Consider the following 13,829-nt stretch of genomic DNA (forward strand, 5'->3'; position numbering starts at 1 on the left):
CATTTTAGAATATAATTATTTGTGATATTGCGAACATTTTGTTTGCTTATTTATCGCTCTGTTATTTGTTTCAGATAATAAGCACATACAACATGTATGTAAATCACTTTTATGTATTTGCCCTTCACAATTAACGTGACGTGAATATCTGTAATGTATAAATAGTTCTCGAAACTAGTCGTGTTTACATTAATAAACTCAACTATGGTATTTTACAGGGCGATTCATTATGACTTTTTTTCAAAAGAGTTTAAGAGATTATTCAGAATATGATGCTTAAATACTATGGGAATAATATTTAATATGAGAATATGATGCTTAAATACTATGAGAATAGTATAAAATATGAGAATATGATGCTTAAATACTATGAGAATATTATTAAATATGAGAATATGATGCTTAAATACGATGAGAATAGTATTAAATATGAGAATATGATGCTTAAATACGATGAGAATGGTATTAAATATGAGATATGATGCTTAAATACTATGAGAATAGTATTAAATATGAGAATATGATGCTTAAATACTATGAGAATAGTATTAAATATAAGAATATGATGCTTAAATACTATGAGAATAGTTCTAAATATGAGAATATGATGCTTAAATACCATGAGAATAGTATTAAATATGAGAATATGATGCTTAAATACTATTGTCCGCCTCCGTAGTGTAATGGTCAGCACGCTCGGCTACCGTTCTGGAGGTCCCGGGTTCGATTCCCAAGGGGGCTAAAATAAATATAAGTGATTTTTTCACTGTCATATTTATTAAATATTACCCTGGACTGGTACCTGAAGCGGAGAGCTGATCACCTTTCCTTCATGTGTAAACGATCAAGATAACACTGCGTTTATATGACGCAGTGCCCTATGCACCATTGGGGTGCGGATAAGGGTTTTATTATTATTATGATTATTATTAAATACTATGAGAATAGTATTTAAGTAAAATAAATATAATAACATACAAAACATGAGAGAAAAACCCAACTGGTTAACTATAAAAAAGAGACCTATATATAATATGCTTAATTTTATTAACGATTAATTACCCAATCATTTTAAGGATAAAAAAGTTTTAAACTATGATAAAAGTATAATTTAATATAATGTATAAGGGTTTGAAAATGTTTGATGAGATGCCTGAATGTATGAAGAATGAAGAGAGTCTGAAAGTTTATAAATAAATGTTTTGTTTACTGTAAGAAAATGTAAATGCGAATCAGACTTTGGGAAGATGCAAGGGAGCTGGCAGCCGACAGAAAAGCCTGGAGACAGTTTGTGGACTTCATGTGCTCCACCTAGGGAGCGGATATGGCATAATATAATAATATATATCGTTTTCTCGTGGCGATATAAAATTATTAATATTCTACAAATTATTTTTTGACATCTCATCAAAGATGAAGAAGAATATGGAAGTCTGGGCATTTACGAGGCTGACGACCGTCATAGGCTGGTTTAAGTGATCACTTTGCACACGTGTAACATTCACCAATTCTACCCATTATTGACAACCACACTGCTCAAATTTTTGGAAGTTCTATATATATGTATGAACCAATTTAGAAATCTTGTTCTTGAATCACTAGAACTTCACTAGAGACATCTATTGGTGAGATGTAAATAAGCTTTTTACTAAGCAGAAACTCTTATATTAGTATGTGAGGTCCGAATCCTAGATTATAATCACACACATGAGAAACGCCAGAAAATACCATTTTCATTTTTATTATTTAAGCTTATAATTTGACCAGATAATTTATTTACAACATTTTGAGTGTGTCCAAATACTTGTTCAAATTTTTTCTTTATTTATTTCGTCATCTTTGATGAGATGTCAAAAAATAATATGAAAATAACTCCTGTAATTGGAGATAATCCAGATTTTGTGAACAAGTATTTGGACACACTCAAAATGTTGTAAATATTCTACAACATAAATAGTACAAACATTGTCTTTCATTGATTTTATTGTAGCTTAAAGTAGATTCTTCTCATTAATTCTTTTAACGACTTTACAAATCGTCTTGGGATCGTTTTCCAATCCCTTGATTAACCTTTTTCTATCCGCCAACTCCACACATCTTTTCTTTTTGTTCTAGAATCTTCTACAGCGTACACTCCAGACTCCAGCACACATCCACGCCTTCCTTATCGTCTGACAATGTTCACACCATTAACCAGCCTGCTCGATTAACCGTGATCGAATTATGTTTATTTAATACACATTAGAAATGAGAGATCGAATTAAAAAAAACGATTTAACCAACGACTTCTTCAACAGAATCTGTCACTTTGTTTCTTAAATCGATCATTATTATTTCAATAAATAATTCGGCAGTCAATTTGTAGTAATATCTATCCATTTTTGACATAAGTTTGACTTACATTTTTAACATCTCAACATATATGAAGAAGGACATAGAAGTCTGGATATTTATAGGGCTTACGATCTGTCATTAACTGGTTAAGTGATCACTTTACACACGATCAACTTTCACCATTCTACCCCTGATTGACAACCACAGTACTCAATTTCTCGAAACTCCTAGATATATGATTAATTTCATGACCCAGTACAAATGAGTTCACAACTGACATAATATATTTAGCAGAGACTCTTTTATTTGAATTTATTCGAACCCCTGATTATATGTACATAAATCACTTTATATGTGTGTGTATATATATATATATATATATATATATATATATATATATATATATATATATATATATATATATATATATATATATATATATATATATATATATATATATATATATATATATATATATATATATATATATATATATATATATATATATATATATATATATATATATATATATATATATATATATATATATATATATATATATATATATATATATATATATATATATATATATATATATATATATATATATATATATATATATATATATATATATTTATATATATATATGTAAATATATATATATATATATATATATATATATATATATATATATATATATATATATATATATATATATATATATATATATATATATAAATATATATATATATATATATATATGTGTGTGTGTATAAATATATATATGTTTGTATTCTATATATTAGTACCTGACCTCAAAAAAAATCATATTTTCTAAAAATCCTTGTCATACATTAAACGACGTAAATTTTTATCTGACTAAAATTAAGAAAGGTGTGTTAAAATTAAAATACAAACCATCTCAACACTCCTTTCCTAAATATTTATCGATAAAGCTTATTATTTATTGCCTTGCATTCTTTCCTTATCTTACCATTCCAACATCTATCAAGCATCGTCTTGCCACACTAAGAGATCGCATTTAGACTGCATTCAATCTACTTTCATCCTTCTTTTGCCAACTCTATGCTTAGTGTTGGAATTTTTTTAAAATTAATACATAAATAAATAAATATATTCTATGCATAGTTCAATTACGCAGAGAATGCACTGAAATCGGCTTTCCAATCCAGGATAGTGTCTGAGAAAATAAAAATAATGAACTGCATTGAATGGAGTGGAAGTGTAGACTCCTTTCTTCAAACATTCCATGAGCTAGACTAGATTCTTGAGATAAATCGCGTTTATCTGAAGAGTCTAGTACTCTTTATAGAGATTGAAGGACTTCAAACAGAATCGTAAAATAATTTAACGTAAAAAAATACAAAAGTTATTAGAAAATACAGAGCACAAAAATTTCAAGTATTCCTATATTGACAAGAGTCCATTATTTTTACAGAGATTGTCAAAAATACACTTTGTTACTTTAAATCAGCTATTCAATTAAGATTTTGTCATCTCAGCAAAGATGAAGAAGAATATGGAAGTCTGGGTATTTACAGGGCTTATGGCTTATTTATAGATCGGTTAAGTGATCACTTTACACACGTGCAACATTCAGCATTCTGCCCATGATTGACATTTTCACTACTAAAATTTTTGAAACCCCTGGATGTATTGATCAATCTTATGACACGTACATATGAAATTAAAAGTTGGCCATCCACAATGACGAGGAGCTCAACAAGCTGCTCTCCAAGCTGCGATCATCGCTCAGGGAGACGTTCTGCCCAACACCTTGGCCATTCTCCAGCGCATGAGGATCGGAACATTGGTCTGTATGTTCCCGATAGTTACCTAAGACAGCGTCGACATAGATTGTTTCACATTCCTATATACAGGACCAACCTGCCGATGGTTATGCCTGTAGGAAGAGCTACCGCTATTTTGAACAATATTATCTGTTCCATGTGTCTGAAGGAGTTTTCCGAAACTGGATTCTTCTACACCTATATCAATAGTTCTTGCATATATTTTATTTTAATGTTTTTTTAATGCATACGATTTAAATTTTTAAAGTTTGTAATGTATATATTTATTGAAATAAATTAATTTAATTTAATTGAATTGAGAGGAAGGCGTTACAATTTGTCGGTTCATCTCTTCCCCGCTCCAGACTCAGCCCACTCGACGTCCCGACATCGATTGACGACATTTTATTTTTTTATTTTTTTGTAACTATCATTATCATCACCATTCTATTATTATCCAAGTAATAAGCGTGCGCTTATGCAAAGGTTTGAAGTAATATTTGACAAAAAAAGGCGCTAAACAAATTATCCAAATAATTATTATTATCATATCCCTCACTCCTTGCAAGAACGTCATAAATAAAAAATCGTCAATTTTCAGTAGTGCATGTTTTCGGAATGCCCAGAAAATATACTAAATCCCAGCAAAAGCGGCATATTTTTAACTTAATATTTAACACAACAGGGTAGAAAGTTTTGTTTTTGCATTTTGAAGAAAAGGTTTTGTTAATTTTTTTTTTAAATATACTAAATATTCTTCAAATGGAGAAAAAACCTTCAGGTTTTACCTTGAAAGATCTGTTGCACAGTAAAAAGTTCAATAAGTGACTTTATATTTATTTTTAATACATTGTATTATATTTTTAAACTTTAAAAACGTTCTCCTGAAAAATAAAGTTTTTTGATTTCTTACGTTCTTGAAAGGAGTGAGCGATATATCAACTGCTAGGTTTGTTTAACATCAATCTTTGAAGTTGTTAATGAGAACATCTTTTGTTAGCACTTGAGTTATGTTTATTTTATTTTAATGACTAGTTTTGGAAGCTACAGACGTTCTTGAAAGGAGTGAGCGATATGAGTTCACAAGAGCCATGTATGTTGGATTGAAAAAAGCTTTTATTAAGCAGAAACCCTTCTATTTATATGCGAGATCCGAACCCTGGATTACTTTGACATACTGGGAACGCCTGACAAATTTATTTTCTGCTGCTAATAATATGACCGTCCACCTCTGTAGTGTGATGGTAAGTGCGCTTGACTACCATGCTGGAGGCCCAGAGTTCGATTCCCAGGGAGGTCATAATAAATATGGTATATTTATTATCACCGTGGACTGGTGCAAGAAGCGCAGGGCTGATCACCTTGCCTTCATGCAATTAACGATCAAGATAACACTGCGTCGCTACGATGCAATGCCCTATGCACCATTGGATGCGGATAAAGGTTAAAAATTTATAATAATATGACCACTTAAGAGTTATTTTATACAAACATGTTTAAAAAACGTTTCGCTTTTTCGAAAAACACCTCGAGAGAGAAAACAAAATACTGGGAATAACCTCAAACAGTTTGCAGCGCGATTCGTTTTGTGCTAATTAAAACTATTGCATAACATAATATAGTTTCATTTCTTTGAAATTCACAGCTGGTTTAATTTACGAAAATGTTCATACATCGAAAATGAAACTGTTTAAAAAAAAATAGAAAAATTATGTTTTCAATTAGAGTTTATAAAAATAATTATCAACGGTTTATGAAAAAATAAATTAACATAGTTTTTACATTATTTTCAATTATTGATTAATCAAAAAGGAATCGTTAGTGTATAAAATGAAATAACAAAAAAAATTACATGTTTAAATAGTAAAACAAACATTACAATACTTTTCTTTGTATAATTTATAATTGAAGCACTAACTTTGTGATTTTCTAGTTTATAATTAAAATGTAACTTTGTTTTAAATCACTTAAAATATTTTATTTTTACTTAATCATAATTCTACCGGTTTCGAAGCTAACTGCTTCTTTATCAAGAATTATCAGTGCTTATTAATTAGTCTTGATAAAGAAGTGGATAGCTTCGAAACCGGTAGATATTATAATTAAGTTATAATAAAATATTTATAGTGATTTTAAAACAATGTTACATTTAAATTATTTTTCTTTTTAATTTTTAATAAAAACACCTGTTTGTTACCACTTGAGTTAAATTTATTTTAACGATTAGTTTTGAAAGCTGCAGATTTTTCCATCATCGACTCTGAATATAAACTTATATTAATTTAATTAAGTTTATATTCAGACCCGAAGATAAAAGCATCCGTGGCTTTTAAAACTAGTCGTAAAAATAAAAAGTGGTAAAAAACAACTGTTTTCATCTACAATTTCATCATGTCTAACCATAAAATGAATAAGGAAAAAATAAATAAAACTTTTCATAAAATTTTTGAAATTCGTTAAAAACTAATAATGAATGTCACCATTTGTGAAAAACTTTACACCTTGCAATGTTTCATTGATTTTGATATGTAATAATGACATTTTCTCAAACAAAGGATTACAGTCGATGATCCTAACTGTGACTGGTTAGACAATGGAAGATAAAACTGAAATAAAATAGCATGTGCTGGTTCTATGAGGAAATATTTCCTAGGGGAACTTTCAGGGGGAAATGTGAAAGGCTTTTGTTGGTCCGAGAACGTGAAAGCTTTACTGTAAAACGGGGATACACAGCTCAAAGCTCGTTTGAAGCAAACAATTCGAGAAATGGTGTGAAAAACAGCTTTATGTTCAATTCGTTTTTTTATATGATACTGTACAGTCCTATAAATATGTCGCGTTATAATTAGCAAAAAACACAAGCTTTGAGCAATTACTATGGATATCGTGGGTGTACTGGCAAACAACTTTAACTCGAAAATATGCAATTTTGACTTAATGATGCGTATTATAAAGTTTTCAACGTTCTATAAACTGGAAAAATACATTAAGTAGTATTAAATATCATATACAAGTGGTTTTAAGAGTAAATTCCACTTTTAATTTAAAAGCGGGTATTTTATTCAGGTTAAAACCTTTTAATAACAGGGATTTTAAAGTTATATTCACGATAAATATGTATTCATAAGGATTTCGATTTATTAATTCAATGTTTTGTATTGTTTAATATAAAGTTACGGAAAAATAAACAATTATTATAATTTTTTCAATGTAAGATGTACATGGTAAATAAAACTTTTTCTTAAATTATGTTGTGACACATGTTTTGACGCATTCCGCATCATTTTCGAACACCATATTTAATCATGACATTGTTTGAAAATGATGCGAAATGCATCAAATCACGTGTCACAGTAATATATTAAGAAATATCAGTATTTACCTAGTAAAACTTTAATTAAAAATATATATATATTGCCGCTAAGTGACTGCCGAATCAATTAATCAAATATTAGTATTATGATTCTATATTTTCGAACAGGTAGATGATTTTGTATATTTGGGAAGCGTGTTTTCTATGGATAGATAAATTGATAATTATTTGGAAAAAAAAGTGAATTTTGGGAATAGAGAGAATGGTACACTGAAATCGGCGAAAGCTTCATTGGCAGTGTACAATGAAGTCTAGCAATGTGTAAAAATAAAGCATGGACTTTGAAGTAGACTTAATGCAGTTGACATGGGATCTTTCAGTACGTTTAGATATAATTATTAGAGAAAACACTTATTTTTTACCACTTGAGTTTTATTATAGACTCCATCTTTCAGAAGTTAAACTTCCATCATTTAGGTCTGTATAGTAACTAAAATATAAAATATGAAATTGTTCTATAAATAAGAAGAGGTGAAAGTTAGGGGGAGGGGGTTAGTCAAGGGGTGGAGTTTGAAAACAAAGGAAAAATGGTAAGCAAAGGTGAAGAATTTTGAAACAATATATTTTTTAATAAATTATTATTAGAATTTAGGTTTTTTTGGATTTCTAAATTTTCAAGATAATTCATAATTTGGCCTTTATATGGAACAAGGTGTAACATGTCTTACCACGAAGTTAATGCCGAAACAATAAATAAAATACGTTTAGTTATAATGATGTATGATAGATGTTCAAAAGATGATAAAAGGAATGTATGAAAGGTTGAGATAAGCATTATCGATAAAATTAAGAAAGGTGTCTTGAGATGGTTTGGGCATGTTAACGAAAGAGTGAAAAAAGAACATTAAAACAAATTTATGAGGTGAATGTGATTCTACTCGAATGTAATAGAAGCAGAGAGAGACGAAGACCTAGGAAAACTGGGAGAGACCGGAGAAGCGGGATGATGACTAATTAAATAGTTTATTTTATTCACAGAACATATTTGAAACGAACCTTTTACTGTTTTTTAAGCAAAAGACGATGAAAGTCTGAACATTTTAGAAAAAAATAATAAAAAATATTTGAAAATCAACTGGTAATATCGTAGTTATACAGGAGAAAATGACCAAGTGCATTTTTTACAAAAACGTGATCATTAACTATTTGATATCTTACTAGCTTAATATTGCCCTTAAAACTTCCAATCGATTTTAAACTTGAAAGTATTATACTGACTTGTTAAAAATAACTAACTGCGTCGATGTTTATTTTCTTACCAAGCAAAAGTGACTTAAATGGCCCTCCTGAACATTTTACGTTTTGTTAGTTGGTCACTTTCTCCTGTACGACTACGATATAACAATAGAAGTACATTTTGACATCTCAATAAAGATAAAGATGTATAAAATTTTATTCACGTTTATTCAAAATAGCCCCAAACCCAAAACATCCCCGATACTGCAAGTTCTAGGGAATTTACGGCCTACTGAGATCTACAGCACGTTGAACGAGTCCGTTATGTGTCATTACTCGTCCGCTACACGCCGTTATGGAACGTAACGACGATTGTACTGTCGTTATGCAGTGATTGAGAAAATTTATTTACTTGTTTTCCTTCGGTTCACTTTGGCCCCTTAGATAAAATCGTTTGTACCACAAAGTAAGAAATGGCGTTCCCTTTTTGTTTCTAAGATATGTAACTAAAGATTTTATCAGCTTCAAATTGTAATCCTCTAAATCAAACCATGTTATTTTATTATAATATTTATTATTTGTTCAAGAAAATTCTACTATGTAGAAGGATTTATAGCGTATTTTGTTCATATATCTTAAAAATTATTTCTTGGCTAAATAAATAAATTATTGAAAAATTAATAAGGTTTTACTTGATGTATTAATTGTTAAATCGAACACATTTTTTTTAGTCTACTTTGTTGTATTTAATTGTTTTAAAAAAACACGTAAAATAAATAATTTGAAATTGTTTTCACCTAGTTATGGCATTTTCAAACATTCATTAGAAAATGCCATAACTAGGTGAAACAATTGTCACTTAATTAATTTTTGTGTTTTTTTAAACAATAAAAAACAACTTAGTAGACTCAAAAAATAAGTGTTTGATTTAACAATTAATACATAAATTAAAATGGAATTCTTCAAATTAAACGCCCAATTAATAAATAAGTATTACTTTTCCTGTTTTCCTACTTAAGTAGGTATTATATTCATTCAAACCCTTATCCGCATCCCAATGGTGCATAGGGCACTGCATCATATAAACGCAGTGGTATCTTAATCATTAACATGAAGGAAAGGTGATCAGCCCTCCGCTTCAGATACCAGTCCAGAGTAATATTAAATAAATATAAGAGCGAAAAAATCACTTTTATTCATTTGACCCCCCCCTGGGAATCGAACCCGGGACCTCAAGTACGGTAGCCGAGCGTGCTGACCATTACACTACGGAGGCGGACATACTATTAGGACGTACTATAATATTAGATTAAAATGTAAAAAGTGAAATGTGAAAGGTTTGTATTTAACTACTGAATTGTAAAATACTATGTTTGTACTGTATTACAAATTTCCAAATCCGAACAGGCCATAGTCCCAATTGGTTCGGATTTTCGGGGTTCTACTATACCATAATCTCGAATTGGTGCATATGAAAATTCTGCAATGAGCTTATAAATGGTTATTCATTATTTATTTATTTATTTATTTAAACTCCACGTACAGAAAATAAATAAGTACATTGGCGGGCTTATTGCTAAAAAGCAATATCTTCCTACCAACCAAAAACAGACTAGTGATATTGATCAAAACGTTTGATATGATATGTAGCAGTTTGGAATCAGAGGGTTGATGGTACTTTATTAAAATTAATATAACATTAATTACAAATTGACATTTAAAATAACATAAATTACCAAAGATGATTATAAGGAGGGCAAAGGAAAAAGGGAGTTTAGGGAAGGCGTAGAGGGAAAAACTAAGGGTGGAGGTTTGATGGACAGTTAGGATTCTAATGATAAATATTAATGTCTCAGACGTTTCTTAAAAGTTATTAGATAAGGTGCATTTTTAACAAGGAGAGGTAATTCATTCCAAAGTCTGGACCTTTTTTCAATAGTCATTATGACCTTTTTTCAATAGGATTTCTTTAACAGATCACGCTTGAGTCGTGTTGAACTGACGAAATAATTTGATTCAGTATTGTTTGAATTTTCATCACGGTAAAACTTACACCGCAACAACGTTTACAAATTATTCAATTTCAGGAACCGCTGTTTTCTATCAAAATTTTGTTCAGCGATGGCTACGTCAATAAACAAAATTGCCACATTTGGGATAATGAGCAATCAGATGAAACTCAAGAACTTCGATTTCATCCACTGTAGTTTAGTCGGTGTAGGATCGGTGGAATCATCGGTCCGTTTTCTTCAAAAACGCAGTTGCAGCCAACATTTTAAAGATATTATATTCAAAAATTAAATGCCAAAAATGCTGCAACAACTTAAAATTTCATATGCGTAAACTGTTTACAGTACCGTAACGCCCGACCATATCCGACCCGCTGCCGGATGTAAAGTCATGTGAATATTTCGCGACCATATTTCTCCAGCACGACGCTACTCCGGAACGCGCGCCCCTGTCAAACGTCGGAAGTCGACATTTACTGCCTTTAAAACAGTGTATGGAACTAGGTCCCTTTTAAATTCGCCGGTAAAAGGCTTTACGGCCCACACGATACTATAAAATAAGCCATTCGTTCCCGTTAGTGGGAATAATTCACACCGGAAAGAAAACTTCCTATCCGGCGAATACGTTATCAACAGAAAACAAACTCAATTTTATGTCCACTACTTCAAGTACAGCAAAAGTTTGTTAATTGGAACAGCAATTAAAACAATTTGGCCATATTTGGGAAAATATGGCCAAATATGGATGTATGTATATGTCGCTCACTCCTTTCAACAACGTCATAAATCAAAAAAACTTGATTTTTCAGGAGATCGTTTTTAATGTTTATGAATATAATAAAATGTATTAAAAATAAATATCAAGCCACTTATTGAACTTTTTACTGTCCAACAGATCTTTTTCGGTAAAACCTGAAGGTTTTTTCTCCATTTGAAAAATATTTAGTAGATATATTTTTTAAAAAAAAACAATACCTTTTCTTCTAAATGAAAAAACAACACTTTCTGCCCTGTAGCGGGTAAATATTAAGTTAAAAATATACCGCTTTTGCTGGGATATACTACATTTTTTGGGCAATCCGAAAACATACACAAGTGAAAATTGCCGATTTTTTATATATAACGTTTTGAAAAGAGAAAGATTATTATCTCTCTCAAGAAAGTTTTTGATCGATGTAGATTGCCAACCCGAGCCGAAACACGAAAAACTATAATATATTTACTGTAACGACACCCTTACAGTGTCTGGATAAATCCAGTGTTAAAACACTTATACATCGAATGCAACACTTAGCCATTGAATTTGTAAACTATATCGATATCTAAAAGTCTCTCCCTAGGTATAAATCCATAATAATCGCAATAGGCAGGCGCTGCGCTGTGGCGCAGTTGGGTAGACGCTCAACTGCGAAATTGGCGAAAATCGCGGATTCTATTCCCGCCAATTTCAAAATGAATTCAAGAAAGATTTAATTTCAATTGGTCTGGGTGTTTGTGATGTATTATTCTCATTTACCTTCCCTATCCTTACTATCCTACCTGCAAAGAAGCTTCTAAAATAGACGCTTTGCGAGTAGTTCGTTTAAAAAATTAAAAAATAAAAACATTAAAACAAAAACAAAAATACAATTCTTATAAGTCTAGAATATGGACTTGTGAATTCTTCGCAGCATTGGGAATTACTGCATTTCGCACATAATTTACTGCACTTCGCAGAGTAATATTTCTACCGACTTAGTATTTAATAACTCGGAGATGAGCAGCATTCTATTTCACATTTTCATCATTCTTTAGTTCGAAGTAAAAAGGGGTAAGTGAACTTACTGTGTATCGTTTATTTCCTTTGTGTGATGTTATTTATGTATTTATTTATTTAGTTATTGAACGGCTAAAACCTTTAACATAAAACATATGTACAGTATCTAATACACTAACAGAGAAACAAAAAGTCTGAAACATAATATAATTATAATATAACAAATCGCTCACTCCTTTCAAGAACGTCATAAATCAAAAATTGTCAATTTTAAGTTGTTTGTTTTCGTAATGCCCAGAAAATGTACTATATCCCAGCAAAAGCGGCATATTTTTAACTTAATATTTACCTGCTACAGGGCAGAAAGTGTTATTTTTGCATTTTGAAGAAAAGGTATTGTTTAATTATTTTTTTAAATATGCTAAATATTTTTCAAATGGAGAAAAAATATTCAGGTTTTACCTAAAAAGGTCTATTGCACAGTAAAAACTTAAATAAGTGGCTTGATATTTATTTTCAAAACATTGTATTTTATGTTTGAACTTTAAAAACGTTCTCCTGAAAAATCAAGTTTTTTGATTTATGACGTTCTTGAAAGGAGTGAGCGAAATAGTAAGCACTGGTAAATACACGTCTCCTTCACACACTATCAGCGAGCAGCGAGAGTGAAACACAACGTTTAAATTTATCCATTATAACATGTAGAAGAAATGCTGAGAAAGTACAGACTTCAAGGTGGATAACAATATATTAAATAACTCTATACTACCAAAAGCATTGGCATGTTATGTTTTATGTTATATTTTTTACATAATTAGCTACAAATAGGTCCCGATAAACCTCGATTCCCGAAACCCGTATACATTATATAGGTATGTTTATTTTATAAATGGCAACATTAATATTCCGGTTTTGTTTGATAATATTATCCAGGAGTTCAAAATTATCCAGATTTATTTGATTCAATTATTTGTAAGGCAGATTAATTATTACAATGATATGCATATTGGATTTAATGCATTCTGAATGCGTAGTACATTACCAGGAATTTTCCGAATGCATGAAGTAAATGAAAATTGAAAACTGTAGAAAATTGAGGACAATTAATTAATTGTGCAAACTAATTTCTCACAATAAAATATATGTATCTTATAATTGGATCATGTTTATACACATTTATGTATCGTGACGTGCGTTCGATTCCCAAACTCAAAATAAATTATAACAAAAAAATGGACATATATCGCTCACTCCTTTCAACAACGTCATACATCAAAAAACTTGATTTCTTCGGGAGATCGTTTTTAAAGTTTAAAAATATAATAAAACTTATTTAAAATAAATATCAAGCCACTTATTGAACTTTTTAC

This window comes from Brachycentrus maculatus, unplaced genomic scaffold (assembly GCF_059751285.1).
Source record: "Brachycentrus maculatus isolate JH-2025_06_01 unplaced genomic scaffold, ASM5975128v1 h1tg000015l, whole genome shotgun sequence".
Taxonomy (NCBI): domain Eukaryota; kingdom Metazoa; phylum Arthropoda; class Insecta; order Trichoptera; family Brachycentridae; genus Brachycentrus; species Brachycentrus maculatus.